Here is a 15,491-nt window from a genome sequence, read left to right as displayed (position 1 = left end):
GAAGGATAGTAATTTGAATCCAGAAGTGGCGTCTACCATCTAGTCGATCCTGGGCAGCGGGAAGCAGTCCTTCGGACAAGCTTTGTTTAGATCAGTGAAATCTATACAAACTTTCCAAGTTCCATTCGGCTTGGGCACCAGGACCGGATTGGCTAGCCATTCTGGATACTATACGTCGCGTATCATGTCGTTGGTCAAAAGCTTATCCACCTCTTTCTCCAGAGCCTCGACTTTCACCGAGTCGAGAGGGCGTCACTTTTGCTGGACTGGCGGCATGTCCCGATTGACGTTGAGGACGTGGGTGATGACGTGGGGACTTATGCCAGTCATGTCCTCTTGGCGCCATGCAAAGATGTCGATGGCGCCCTTCAGTGTTTTTATTATTTTTTCTCTTTCCTCCGGATCTAGGCTTTTTCCCAGCCGGAGTACTTTGGTGGAGTCGAGGTCGCACACTGATAATTCCTCGACATCCTCCATTGGTTCCACAATTTTTTCGGACCCCACCCGGGGGTCCAACTCATCTTCCTCAGCCGTTTCTGGCTCAATGATTTCCAAGACCATCAGTACGGACAAGTGGGTCGCAACATTGTAACATTGCCTTGCTTCCCCCTGGTTTCCTCTCACCGTCCCGATCCCAGCTTCCTGAGTAGGGAACTTTCGGCACAGGTGCCGAATGGACGTGACTGGGCCAAAATCTACCAAGGCCGGTCGGCCGAGGATCGCGTTGTAAGCTGTCGGACAGTCCACCACCACAAAAGTGCAGTATTTGAATGTGTTCTGGGGGTGTCCGGACACAAGGTGACTGGAAGTCTTACTTTTCCCATCGGGATAAGCGTCGTTCAATTAAACCCTGTGAGTTGGGACCCACTTGGTGAGAGGTTTCGGTCCGTCAAGCCTATTGCAGTGAAGGCCTCCTTGAAGAGTAGGTTCACGGAACTTCCATTGTTAATTAAGACTCTGACCACCACTTTATGAGCGATGGGTGTCTCTGTGACCAACGGGTCATGATGATGGAAGCGCACCATCTTGTCGTCCTCTTCCGTGAATGTGATGGGTTGATCCATCAGCCCGGGCCTTTGAGCTGGGAGTTGAGTAACCTCCTAAACCTCATTGTGTTTCACGGCCCACGCGTACCGTTTGAGCTCCTTGCGAGTAGTTCCTCCGATATGGGGACCTCCGGAGATCATGGCTACCCTCCCGTTAGGTCTGGGCGGCAGACCGGGGATGTGCTGGGCATTGCCCGCGGGAGCAGCTGGAGCCAACGCTCCTGCTGTACCCCCCAGTGTTCCCTGGGGCACACCCCCTGTTGCCTGGCCCGGATTGAGGTGAGGCAGCCTATTCTTGATCCACTCATAGAGGTGGCCCAATCGGATCAAGTTTTCGATCTCGTCCTTGAGATTTTTGCATTCATTGGTGCTATGACCAATGTCGTTGTGGTACTCGCATCTTTTGCTCGGATCTCTCCGGGAGCTATCTTTGTACAACGGGTGCGGTCTCCGGTAGTGCATATTTTTCCTAGTAGCAATGTAAACACACTCTTGGGAGTCCGTCAGCTCCGTGTATTGGGTGTACTGGGGAGTGTACCCCCTTTTCTGGCGCTTCTCCCCCGTCCGGGTGCTGCCTTTGGAGGATCTTTTACTCCTCGAACCCTGGGAAGGGCCTGCCAGGCTAGCGGTCGAAGCGGAGTGCGAAGGAGCTTGTCCATTCATCCCTGAGGGGTTTCCAAAATGGGATGATGCTGGCGCCAAGGCCTGGCCCTGACTATATCCGGGGGTGGCAGATAACTGTATGCCGCTGATCGGTGGAGCCGCAGTCGGGGCAGTACCCGAGGGCGGTACTCCGGGCATGTACCCTGCTATCCCGGTGGGATAGTATCCTCCATAGGCCACTATTTGGGCCTCTTCGAGGTTGATATATTTTTGGACTCTCTTCTGGAAGTCCTGAAGGCTAGCAGCCCTTTCTTGTTGTAATTCATTCCAGAAAGGAGTCCCTGTACGGATGCCTGCTTGGAGAAGCGCAAGCTGTTGTCCGTCATCAACTTTCTTAGTTTTCGAGGCCTCCTCTCGGAACCTATTTATATAGTTTTTCAAGGTCTCGGTGGGCAGCTGCTTGATGTTAGTCAAGGCACTGACCTCCAGGTTGACCTTTCTTGTGGCGACAAACTGTCTCCGGAAATTGGTCTGTAACTTGTTCCAACAGCCCACGGATCCTGGTTCCAACTTCTTGAACCATTCCTCCACGGACCCACTTAGAGTAAGTGGGAAGCACAGACATTTGTCGTCGTTGCTGACACTCATGACCGTCATGACACGGTTGAACCGCGACAAGTGGTTGCTTGGATCAGAGTTCGCGGTATAAGCTGCCATTTCGGGCATCTCAAAGTTCTTGGGGAGCTCCGCCTCCAGGTTGTGCTTAGCACATGGCTCCCGGTCCTCGCAATCTGAGTCGGAGTCATCCCCTTTTTGCCTTCGGGAGACTCGGGCAATGTCTTTTCGAAGTATGGCGAGTTCTGCCATAATTCCTTCATTCAACGTTCCCGTGGAGACCGCGAGTCCGTATCTTTTTTGGTCAAGGTGATCCCGGAGGTCACCTTGGTTCCCATTAATTTGATTTCTCAGATCAACGGGAGGACATCTCTGTCCTCTTCTTCCTCTACCTCCGAGCTCTTAGTGCACGGAAATGCTTTTTCGGTCCTCTCGATCCTGAGGGCCAAGACTCCCTTTTCGGATCTTGCCCCTCTGCGGACCTTTCGCGGATCCTGCACCTTTTTCTTTCGCCCTGGAGTAGAGGTAGGGTTTTTTTTTTTGGTTCCCTTCAGCAGGATACCTTATGGGGCTAGGCTCCCTAGACTTCTGCTGTTGGGTACTGGGCGAGGATTCCTCTGGTTCCTTGCCAAGTCTAGCAACCACTGCCTTGGGATGCACGTGAATGCCAGCCGCCTCCATGGCCTTTTGCATGGCCAGCATCACTTCTTGCATTTTTTGGTTTTGTGCTTTCTGAGCTTCGATCTCGGCTTCGTGATAGATAGCTTTTTGTCTAAGAAGCACCAACTCTGAGTAGCTACCTTTGTCGTAGGCATACTCATCGAGGTTTCCCTCGTAGTCATCATCGGGAATTCGTTCTTCTTCCTCAGAACCCTCAGCTGCTCTTGAGGCTACATCTTCCTCATTTGGATCTTGAGCATCTTCTAGTCGGTGAGGCTGACGAGTACTTCTAGTCTCCACCATTTTTGTGAAGTCAAGTGTTCGTTTGCAGTAGCTTTCTTCAGCTCTCAATGAAAGCACCAAAATGTTGACCGAGGTTTTCGGCAACTAATAAAATATTATAAGTTTATAGAGCTATAAGAAATTTAGAGAAGGATTTTTACGTGGTTGGGGCGTTAATGAACCTTAGTCCACGAGTCTTATTTATTTATGGATGTATTTATTACAGAGAATGTATTTGGTGAGTGTTTCACTCTTATAAATAAAGAGAATGTTCTTGGTGAGTATTTACTCTTCTTGCTCTTATGCAGCCCAAGATTCCCGATCCCATTTAATGAGCTTTGAGGGGGTATTTATAGTGTTTTTGGTGGGGTGATCCCCAGAATTATTGTACAAATGAATCTGTAAGTGTCCATAAAGTTGGGCATTCCCAATGAATATACCATGAGTAATGCATGGTCAAATCCCTAGGTGCTATAGGACTTTTATGTGGAATGTCCTTATTGTCTTTTGACTTATGTGACTCTTCACAGTGTAGCCGTCGTTAGACTTAAATGATCATTACTTTGAAGCTGCTGGTTGGAGGTTGTGCCGTCAGACTTTATTGCATGTATCAGTCCCAACACGTTTCCTCCCATGCGACATTAAATGCGACTTGATTTCTCAGGAGAAACCTGACACCCCGCGGAGATGCCTTAGCGTTACTTGAGCTTCCAGGAGCATATAGGGTTCCATATGCCTTCTCCGGGAGCTACGTCCCGGATGCTGCCTTATAGCGTAAAGACTTAGCAAATATTTTGAATCATAAATTTCTTGATCCACGTGTCCTTGTCTGGTTGGTCCACGTATATCGCGCAAAATCAGGGGCAACACATAGCTATTATTTTAGTGAGTAATCCTCCTAATGGAGGAACGTTCATTAGCAAGTTAGCACCGTTTAATCTCGAAAGATAAGTAATCTTGTAGTTTTTTTATATAGTTTATGATCACCCTAATGGTGGCGACTGTATAAGACTTGCAAGAATATGAAACAATGGTGGCAGCTCATAAGATAGAATAGCCTTGACTCTCGCCTAAACGGGACAACGCGGATTCCAATCTTGATCGAATAAAAGGTTGCTAGAATGTTGATCATTTTAGATGAGCTGAGAACTCTATTCAATGAATGGTAGCTTTGACTCTCGCCTAAACGGGACACTGATATCAGTTTGTTGAAAACCTTTGAAATTATTTAGGATTGTATGTTTTAGTATTTTCACTTGTCATTCCTACTTGCTATATGCTTCATAATTTCTTAATTGTGTATGAATTTTTATTGAACCATGTTGTTTTCTGTTATTAAATTGTAGTTTAATTTCGAATCTTCATTGTTGGTCTAACTTGGCTTGTTTTTCTAATGAGATAAATCCCTAATGGATTTTCACCATTAGACTAACATAATAGTGTTAGATCTCGAAAGATAAATATTGTATATGCAACATCTAGCTGTTCATCAATTGATGACACCTTAGACTAGTATTTTACATGAAACAAGAAGATTGAATAAATAAGATTACTTTGACTCTCGCTAATCGGAGCATTGTTGGATTCTTATTTAAAACGAAATTATCCTAATTCATCTTAGCTTATTCATTTTGAATAAGCTTAAAAACATATCATTGGATGAATGGTCTATAAATCATTTCATGTCATTTTATATTTTCTCTTAAGAAATTAAATGAAGAACTTGATTATATTCCCAGAATTCTATCCCAAAATGATATAAATCCTCAATCTTAGAAATCTCCTACTTGTATAGGCAAATCAGAGAGTTAGATTAGTAGTGGTGGTCCAAGAAAGAATTACAAATTATACAGTTACACTTTCACAAGTGTTTCATAACCATTTTCTTTCAATGGATTTAAACTGTATGAGTTTAGTATTCTGTGACCAGAATCAACTTGCACTATTCTAAGAACTCTTTGATGTAACTAAACTTAAGTCATCAAAAGATACAACATGTTTTATAAATCTATGGCATTTGTATCTTGTTCATAGTGGTTTTGACAAGATCATTCTCTGCAAAGAGTTAATATGCATATATCCACTGAAATTAAGTTCATCTCATTCCCAGATGGATGTACATTCAGGGGTGGATATGAGTTTTCGTTGTATTCTTAAAACGATCACTCCAGATTTTACCTTATGCAAAAGAAATTTGAAATGTTTGAAAAATTTCATGAATTTCTAGCAATGATGAAGGTAAGTGGTTAAAGATCTTACGAACTGATGGGGGTGGAGAAAAAGTTAGTTGATATGCAGTTCAAGGATAATTAATTTGATTTTGAATTATATCCAAACTTACCTCCCCAGAAATTCGAGTTGCATATCGATGATTAGTTACTAGTCGTTGCCTAAATCGTTCTATGGTAATATAGTTTAAAAATGATGCAATGGTTGTATACTTAACGTAAATCATTACTAGATTCATGGATGACCTAATTGAAATCTTAAGAAAAGCTAGAACTCCTAACCCTGGTTTGCATGTTTGTTAGCTATTCTAAGTGATTAGGGGTGGAGCATCCCATAGTCATTAGATAAGAAAGTGTTTGTTTAAACAAATACTACTTTTCTAAGAAAATGACTAAGTTTGAAAATAAAGTAGCAAATAGAGGAGATAAAGTAGCACAAGATGATCCCACTGCCTCTGTTGTCTTAACACAACCGAAGAGTTCAATACCATTTAGTTTTCTTAGACATAATTCACGGTACCTTGTCGTAGTGGGAGAGTTTCAAGGAACTTTACCTTCTCATGACTTGGAAGATACTAGTGGTTAAAATCCATTGTGATTTTAAACCAGTAATGGATTGTCAAGATAAGAAACTAAGAAAAAAGCCAATACAACTATGGTTTGATCCATTCACATGGAGTAACCTAAAGTTTTCTATTACAAGGACATGAAAGGAAATTTTCGTTCATAAGTCTATTCAATGGACTTAACAAAACTTCATGTTCCTAGTATTATAGGTTTGAGTTTATCTTAACCTATGGCTTGTGGTATACCTGGTAATTACTCACTCTAATGCAAGCAACTTACTTTAATAAGATGCTGAAGCATTTTTTTTCCAATGGCAATCTATAGCAGCTTCACAACTTCTAAGCATAGATTTTATTTATCTAAGGAAAAGTCTCAACTATTCCAGAAAAAGATAAAACCCTGGAAGAATTTCTTAAATCAATAGTGAGAGGTCTCAGATATGCTTTAGTATGCCTTAGACCAGACACCTGCTGTTGAGTGGGAGTAATGAGTAAGTATCAGATTAATCCAGGAGAAGAACATTGGAAGACAATCAAGTAAATTTTAAGATTAAGAAGAGGAACTATATGTTAGTCAATAAGGGTATTTTTGAAACTGTTAGACTATACCACATCAGATTTCTAGACTTGCCTGTGTGCTAGAAAGTCTGCTGATGAGATGGTGATTACTCTGGGGGTGGAGTAGTCATTTTGGTGAAGTGTAAAAACCTATTTGAAATCTCTTAGTCTACCAGAAAGAGACTGAATGTTAAAGTTGCAGGAAAGATACTTATTCAGTCTAAGGAAAGTTCTATACATTTGTGGCACTGTTCCAACTTGCCTTAACTACTAGGGTTACTTCCTGAATAACCAAGAAGTAGTTGCCGAAAGTATAGAATCCAGTATCCCAAGAGAGTAGACATATAGAGAGGAATTTCACATTATCAAGGATTTTGTGATTAAGGAAGAGTAATGGTGGGAAGAGGTTGTGTTTAATTCAACCTGTCAAATCCTATTACGAGGAGTTTACTACTATTACACTTGATTGGTATATCAAGGTGTTAATGATTATTTGAAATGCATTTTGTTTTATATTAGTTCAAGTGGGAGTTTGTTGGGTTTTGTGCCCTAAATAAAACTCATTTCAATATAATCAGATTTACTTATTAATAAAGATCAGAAATAACATTTTATGTTGCATGGTTCACATGATTTATTTCATGATTATATGTATATAATGTATGAATTCTTTTTTTAAGTCCGGAACATATGAGTTGGTTAAAGATTATAGTGTTGTCAGCACAATGGAATATAATCTTAATTATATGTTCAAAAGTTTATTCCCTGATTTGTCAGAACATTGGATTTAGACTGACATGGTATAATCAGCGATAGGTATTCTTACACCTTGAAAAAGTGTGATGTCCTTTCCAGGACATTGGCAAAGTTTACCAGTATCGGATGTATGGAGTATACATCGGAAGTGACCGATATTGAACTTTGATTAGATATATTAAAACTTACCGTAATATCTATTCAATTCAATATCACCTGTTGATCCTAGATCAAATGATCTTAATCCTGATATGGTTAGGTTCAATGTCAAGAGTGTTATCCGTGTTCTTTGATTTGTTAGTTAAGCCTACTTTTGGGTCAGGGTGATACGTACATTTTGGGAACACGGTAGTGCAATTGAGTGGGAGCGCTAACATAAATATGGAATCTATAGCTTCTATCTGGCGAATAGAAAGTAACAGATGATTTCCTTCGAGCTTAACCAAAACAAAATAAATGGTGGAAATATCATTTCACTTAGCTGAAATATCATTTATACAGGGTTAAGTGTTTTAAGGATAAAATACATTGTAGGGTGTTACGGTAATTTAATCCCTTTACAGTGTAAATCATCTATATAGAGGATCATTGATCACATTAGGGTTATAACAATGGATAACTAATGACGTGTCTATATCGTGGAACATATAGAGCATTCTATATGACTGAGAGTGCAATTCCAAGTTCTAAGTGTGGATTCAATGAGGAATTAATAAGTTCGAGAATTTACTTGGTAAATTCGGTTCGACTTATTGGAAGCTCGGTTACATAGACCCATGGTCCCCATACTAGTTGAGACCATACTGCTTGTAAGACTCAGTTAATTGATTTTGATTAATCAATTATAATTCTAAAAGTTAGAGAATGTCTACTTTATGAATTTTCACTAAGCAAGGGCGAAATTGTAAAGAAAAGAGATTCTAGGTTTATTTATTAATTAAGAGACTTTATATGTCTAAATTAATAAATATATTAAATGGAAATATCATTTAATAATTATTTTTAAGTTATTAAATAATAAGAATTGGCATTTTAAAGGTTAAATTGGAAAATTGGCACTTTTGAGAAAATGGGAATGAAAAATAACAAAATGGAAAAGTTGCAAAGTGAGGCCCAATTTCCTATTCTGGCCGCCCACTATGCATAGGCCTTTACCATTTTATTTTATTTTATTATTATTTTAATACCACACAATTCTAACCTAAACCTAGAGGGAATTCTATAAATAGAAAGTGTTGACTTCAGGAAACTCATAACTTCGCACTTTGTTTCCTTCAGAAAAGGCCACACGCCACCTTCTCTCTATTCTTCTCTCTAAATTTCGAAACCTTTGAGTGAATGAGTAGTGCCCACACACATCAAGTGGTATCTCAATTATAGTATGTAAGACTATCGAAAATCTGCATCAATGAAGGAGAAAAGAAGATCCAGATTCAGATCTTGATTATGCTCTGCTACAGAAAGGAATCAAGGGCTAGAGATCTGAATGGAAGGAGTCATAATATTCCGCTTTACCCAATGTAAGGTTTTCTTAAACTTTACATGTGTTTAATTGTTAGAAATTATTTTACCAGGATCTTAGATCTACTCACAAGTATGTTTATTAACATCCTAAATTAGAACTTTCTAAAACGATAAAATAAACACATATAAAGTTTAAGAAACCTTACATTGGGTGCAGCGGAATAATATGACTCCTTCCGTTCAGATATCTAGCCCTTGATTCCTTTCTGTAGCAGAGCATTATCAATATCTGAACCTGGATCTCTTTCTCTGAATCTTTGATGCTGAAACTCCTTTGCTGATGATCTTTCTTCACGATCTTCCTCACTATGATTGAGGTATCACTTGATGTGTGTGGGCACTACTCATACACTAAGGTAGTTTGAAATTCAAAGGAAGAGAAAGAAGAAGTGGCAGCTAGAGATAGGGAGAGAGAAAGACTCAGGTTTTTCTCTGAAGGAAAAATAGAAAATTTAAGTGTAATTTTCCTGAAGCCTTCACTATCTATTTATAGCATTCCACTAGGGTTAGGTTTGAATTATTTGGCATTAAAATAATGAAAAAATCAGTTTAAATTCCTACAAAAGTGGCTGGCCTTATACAAGTGGATTTGGGCCTCACTTTTTGCAATTTTGCAGTTTTATCTTTTCTACATCTAATTTTCTCAAAAACGCCAATTTTCTAATTCAACCATTTAAATGCCGATTCTAACTGTTTAATAACTATAAATAATTATTAAATAATATTGTCATTTATCATATTTATTAATTGAACCATACAAAGTATCATAATTAACAAATATGCCCCTATAAACGCTTTCTTTACAATTTCGCCTTACTTAGTGAAAAATTCACAAATAGACATAGTCTAATTTGAGAATTATAATTGATTAATCAAAACCAATTACATGAGTCTTACAACCAATATTATCTCAACTAGTGGGGGGACCATGGGTCTATATAACCGAGCTTCCAATAAGTAGATCAAGAATTTAGCACTAAAATTCACTAACTTATTAATTCTTCGTTGAATCCACGCATAGAACTTAGAATTGCACTCTCAGTATATAGAATGCTCTATATGTTCCACCATATAGACACATCATTAGTTATCCATTGTTATAATCCTAATGTGATCAATTATCCTCTATATGAATGATCTACACAGTAAAGGGATTAGATTACCGTAACACCCTACTATGTATTTTATCCTTAAAACACTTGACCCCGTATAAATGATATTTCAGCTTATGTGAAATGAGATCTCCACCATTTATTTTCGTTTGGTCAAGCTCGAAGGAGATCATCCTTTGCTTACTATTCGCCAGATAGAAGCTATAGATTCCATGTTTATGCTAGCGCTCCCACTCAATTGCACTACCGTGTTCCCAAAATGTACGTATCACCCTGACCTAAAAGTAGGCTTAACTAACAAATCAAAGAACACGAATAGCCTTTCAAGATTGAGCCTTAATCATAACAGGATTAAGAACATTTGATCTAGGATCAACTAGGCGATATTGACTTGAATAGATTTTACGGTAAGTTTAATAAATCTAAGTCAAAGTTCAATATCGGTCCCTTCCAATGCATACTTCATGCATCCAACCTGAGCTTTACTTTAACCAATGCTCTGGAAAGAACATAGCACTTCTCCAAATGCAAGTAAACTTTGTTGTAGATTATCATATCAGTAAAACCCTATGTCTGATAAATCTAGGAAACTTTATTCACATAGTCATGTTTACTTTCCAATGTGTTGACAGCACAATAAACAGGATCAAGTATGTGAAAAGGGTTTCAGATGAATCTATACATTATGTACATATAATCATGAAATAAATCATGTGAACCATGCAACATTAGATGTTATTTCTGATCTATATTAATAAGTAAATCTGATTATATTGAAATGAGTTTTATTTAGGGCATAAAACCCAACAAACTCCCACTTGCACTAATATAAAACAAAAAGTGCGTTTCAAATAATCTCAACACCTTGATATACAAATCAAGTGTACTAGTAGTAAACTCCTCGTAATAGGATCTGAAAGGTTGAATTAACCACAACCTTTTCTCCACTATTACTCTTCCTTTAATCACAAAATCATTGATAATGTGAAATTCCTCTCTATATGTCTACTCTCTTGGGATACTGGATTCTACACCTTTGGCAACTACTTTTGGTTAATCAGGAAATTAACACTAGTAGTTTAAGGCAATTTGGAATGATGCCAAAAATGTATAGAACTTTCCTTAGACTTAATAAGTACCTTTCCTGCAACCTTAACATTCAGTCCCTCTCTGGTAGACCTAGAGACTTCAGATAGGTTTTTACACTTCTCCAAAATCACTATTCCACCCCCAGAGTAACCACCATCTTATCAGAAATATTTACTAGCACATAGGCAAATTTCGAAATCTAATGTGGTGTAGTCTAAGAGTTTTAAACACACTCTTATAGACTAACATATAGTTCCTCTTCTTAATCTTAGGATTTACTTGATCGTCTTCCAATGTTCTTCTCCTGGATTAATCTGATACCTACTCATTATTCCCACTCAACAGCAGGTGTCTGGTCTAAGGCATACAAAAGCATATCTAAGACCTCTCACTGTTGATATAAGAAATTCTTTCATGGCTTTATCTTTTCTGGAATAGTTAAGACTTTTCCTTAGATAAATAAAATCTATACCTAAGAAGTTGTGAAGCTTCTAGAGATTGCCATTAGAAAGAAAATGCTTCAGCATCTTACTAAAGTAAGTTGCTTGCATTAGAGTAAGTAATTACCAGGTATACCACAAGTCATAGGTCTAGATAAACTCAAACCTATAATACTAGGAACAGGAAATTTGTTAAGTCCATTGAATAGACTTATTAACTAAAATTTCCTTTTATGTCCTTGTAATAGAAAACTTTAGGTTACTCCATGTGAATGGATAAACCATAGTTCTATTGGCTTTCTTCTTAGTTTCTTATCTTGACAATCCATTACTTGTTTAAACTCACAATGGATTTTAATCACTAGTGTCTCCCAAGTCATAAGAAGGTGAGTTCCTAGAAACTCTCCCACTACGACAAGGCACCGTGAATTATGTCTAAGAAAACTAAATGGTATTGATCTCTTCGGTTGTGACAAGACAACAGAGGCAGTGGGATCATCATATGTTATATAAGATGATAGAACACTTTTGGAATCAAGAATTAAATATCTCCTTTATTTGCTACTTGTTTTTCAGACTTAGTCATTTTCTTAGAAAAGTAGTATTTGTTTGAACAAACACTTTCTTATCTATTGACAATGGGATGGTCCACCCCTAATCACTTAGAATAGCTAACAAACCATGGTTAACAGTTCTAGCTTTTCTTAAGATTTTGATTAGGTCATCCATGAATCTAGTAATGATTTACATTAAGTACCCAACCATTACATCATTCTGAAATTGTATTACCATAGAAGGATTTAGGCAACGACTAGTAACTAATCATCAATATGCAACTCGAAATTTCTGGGGAGGTAAGTTTGGATATAATTCAAAAATCAATTTAATGATCTTTGAACTGCATATCTACTAACTATTTCTCCACCCCTATCAGTTCGCAAGATCTTTAACCACTTACCTTAATGGTTTTAACCATTGCAAGAAATTAATGAAATTTTTCAAACATTTCAAATTTCTTGCTAAAAGGTATAATCTAGAGTAATCGTTTTAAGAATACAACGAAAAACTCATATCCACCCCTGAATGTACATCCATCTGCGAATGAGATGAACTACTTTCAGTGGATATAGGCATATTAACTTTTTGCAGAGATTGATCTTGTCAAATTTACTATGAACAAGATACAAATGCCATAGATTAAAAAAAATGTGGTAGTGTCTATTGATGACATAGGTTTAGTTACATCAAAGAGTCTTAGAATACTGCAAGTGGATCTTGGTCACAGAATACCTAACTCATATTCCATACAGTTTTAATCCATTAATAGAAGATGGATATTAAACACGTGAGAAAGTGTAACTGTATTGTATTCTGGAATTAGAAATATAAGAAAATTTCTGTTTGGATTCTAAAATTAAAGTCAAAGACTTAAATTCAACCAAATATAATGAGTAATTCTTTCTTGGACCACCACTACTATTTAAACTCTAAGTCAGATTTGCCCATACAAGTAGGAGATTTCTAAGATTGAGGATTTATATCAATTGGAAATAGAATTTCGGGATTATAATCATATGCGTCATTTAATTTCTTAAGAGAAAATATAATGACATGAAATGATTTATAGACCATTCATCCAATGATATATTATTGAGCTGATTCGAAATGAATAAGCTAAGAGGAATTAGGATAATGTCGTTTATAAATAAGAATCCAACGATGCTTCGATTAGCAAAAGACAAAGTAATCTTATTTATGTAATCTTCTTGTTTCATATTGTAAAAATACTAGTCTAAGGTGTCATCAATTGATGAACAGCTAGATGTTGCATATACAATATTTATCTTTCGAGATCTTACACTATTATGAATGTCTAATGGTGAAAATCCATTAGGGATTTATCTCATTAGAAAAACAAACATGTTAGACCAACAATGAAGATTCGAAATTAAACTACAACTTAATAACAGAAAATAACATGGTTCAATATAAATTCATACACAATTCAGAAATTATAAACATATAGCAAGTAGGAATGACTAGTGAAAATACTAAAACATACAATCCTAAATAATTTCCAAGGTTTTCAACAAACTGATACAGTGTCCCGGTAGGCGAGAGTCAAAGCATCATTTATTGAATAGAGTTGTCAGCTCATCTAAAATAGAAACCATTCTAGCAACATTTTATTCGATCAAAATAAGAATCCAACGTTGTCCCGGTAGGCGAGAGTCAAGGTTATTCTCATTTTATGAGATTCCACCATTGTTTCATGTTTTATGATTTTATCTCTAAGTAGTCACCGTAGGGGAGAGTCTAAATAGAGACGAAAACTCACAAAACACTTATCAAATGAAATCTTACAGTGTTAAATGCGTTCAACGAATAACCATCCATAGGGGGACGAAGTCTAGCGTCTCGTGGTTATATTGAAAACATTTAACTTTTGTAAGACCAACAATGGAGATCGAATATCATAATAATAATCAAGCTCATTATTTAAAGTGAGTTGTATTTGCTTTGATTCTTTTTATTTAATTTATTTATTTTAAATATATATTTATTTAAAATTTCCAATTTAGAATGAAAAATTCTAAATATAAATTTTAATTTAATATTTATAAATTTTACTTAGATGGATATGAAAATAACATGAATTATTTCCATCTTAGTAATAATTTCCAATAAATATTTAGAAAAATATTCAATTTAAGTTGTTACAAAATTAATATAAATTTATTTACAACTCAAATTTAATTTTCTATAAATATATATTGCATTTCGAAAAATTAAAGTATTTAAGAATACAATTTTCAAAAATGCATGTTAAAATAAAAAATTAATCCTGGAAAAATTATTCTAATTTAATGTTGGCCCAAAATTAATTAATAAAATTAATTTACAACAAAAAATGTAATTTTCCTATTTAATTAAATATATAAGAAAAATTTCAAATATTTAAGTATGATGATGAAAATCAACTTAAATATGAATTTTCTATTTAATTAAATACACTAGAAAAATACTTCAAGCAAAAATATCATCTATCTAGATTTTCCTTTGACTAATTAATTCAATTTCTAATAATATACTTTAATTCAATTTATTTTAAATTAATCAATAAATGAAAAAATCATTGATTTAAGTTGATCCAAGAATTAATTAAAATAAATAATTAATTTACAACTTAATCTATTTTTCAAGATAAAATTCGAAATTTTAGCATTTAAGAAATGCAATTTGGAAAATTGATTAATAAAATAAAGAAAAAATATATTTTGAAAATTATTTAAATTTAGTTGAAAAAATAAATTTCAACTAAAAATAATTTTCTATTTAATTAAATGTCATGAAAAAGAAATATTTAAGTATGATGATAAAAATCAACTTAGATATTCAATTTTCAAATTAATTAAATGTATTAAATTCAAGAAATAAATAATTAAGTGTAGAGAAGGCTTAATTATTAGTCGCTAGTTTAATACTAGGAAAAATATACTTAAAATAAATTGTACCAAAATTAATTATATAAATAATTAATTTCACAATGTATAATATTTTCCTATTTAATATTAGAAATAATAAGTAGTCTAGAAATTACTATCTAGAAAATATCTTATTTGACTAAGTATCTTTTCCACAAAATTTGAAAAAATATCTAATTTAAGTTGTATTAGAAAAAATCTAGAACTTAAATATTTTCAAATTTAAATTTAATTAAATATCAAAAATTAAGTTGTAACCACTTAATTTGAAAATATTCCATTTTAAGTTAATATTCGAAAAGATATTAACTTAAAAAATATCTAAAGAATCTTAATAACCAATGCCTAAAATTCCTCAACTTAATTTTGAAATTTGAAATTCAAAAGATATTCAGATTTAAGTTGGTTAGTTGTAGATAACTAAATATCAACTTAAATAAGAATATTTAATGAAAAATTTAAATTAAGTTCCAGAAAGAATCTAGATGGTTATAATTCTATATTTAATTAAATACAAGAAAATACAT

Source organism: Cannabis sativa, chromosome 6, assembly GCF_029168945.1.
Source record: "Cannabis sativa cultivar Pink pepper isolate KNU-18-1 chromosome 6, ASM2916894v1, whole genome shotgun sequence".
Lineage (NCBI taxonomy): Eukaryota > Viridiplantae > Streptophyta > Magnoliopsida > Rosales > Cannabaceae > Cannabis > Cannabis sativa.
Note: the sequence above shows the minus strand (reverse complement) of the source record.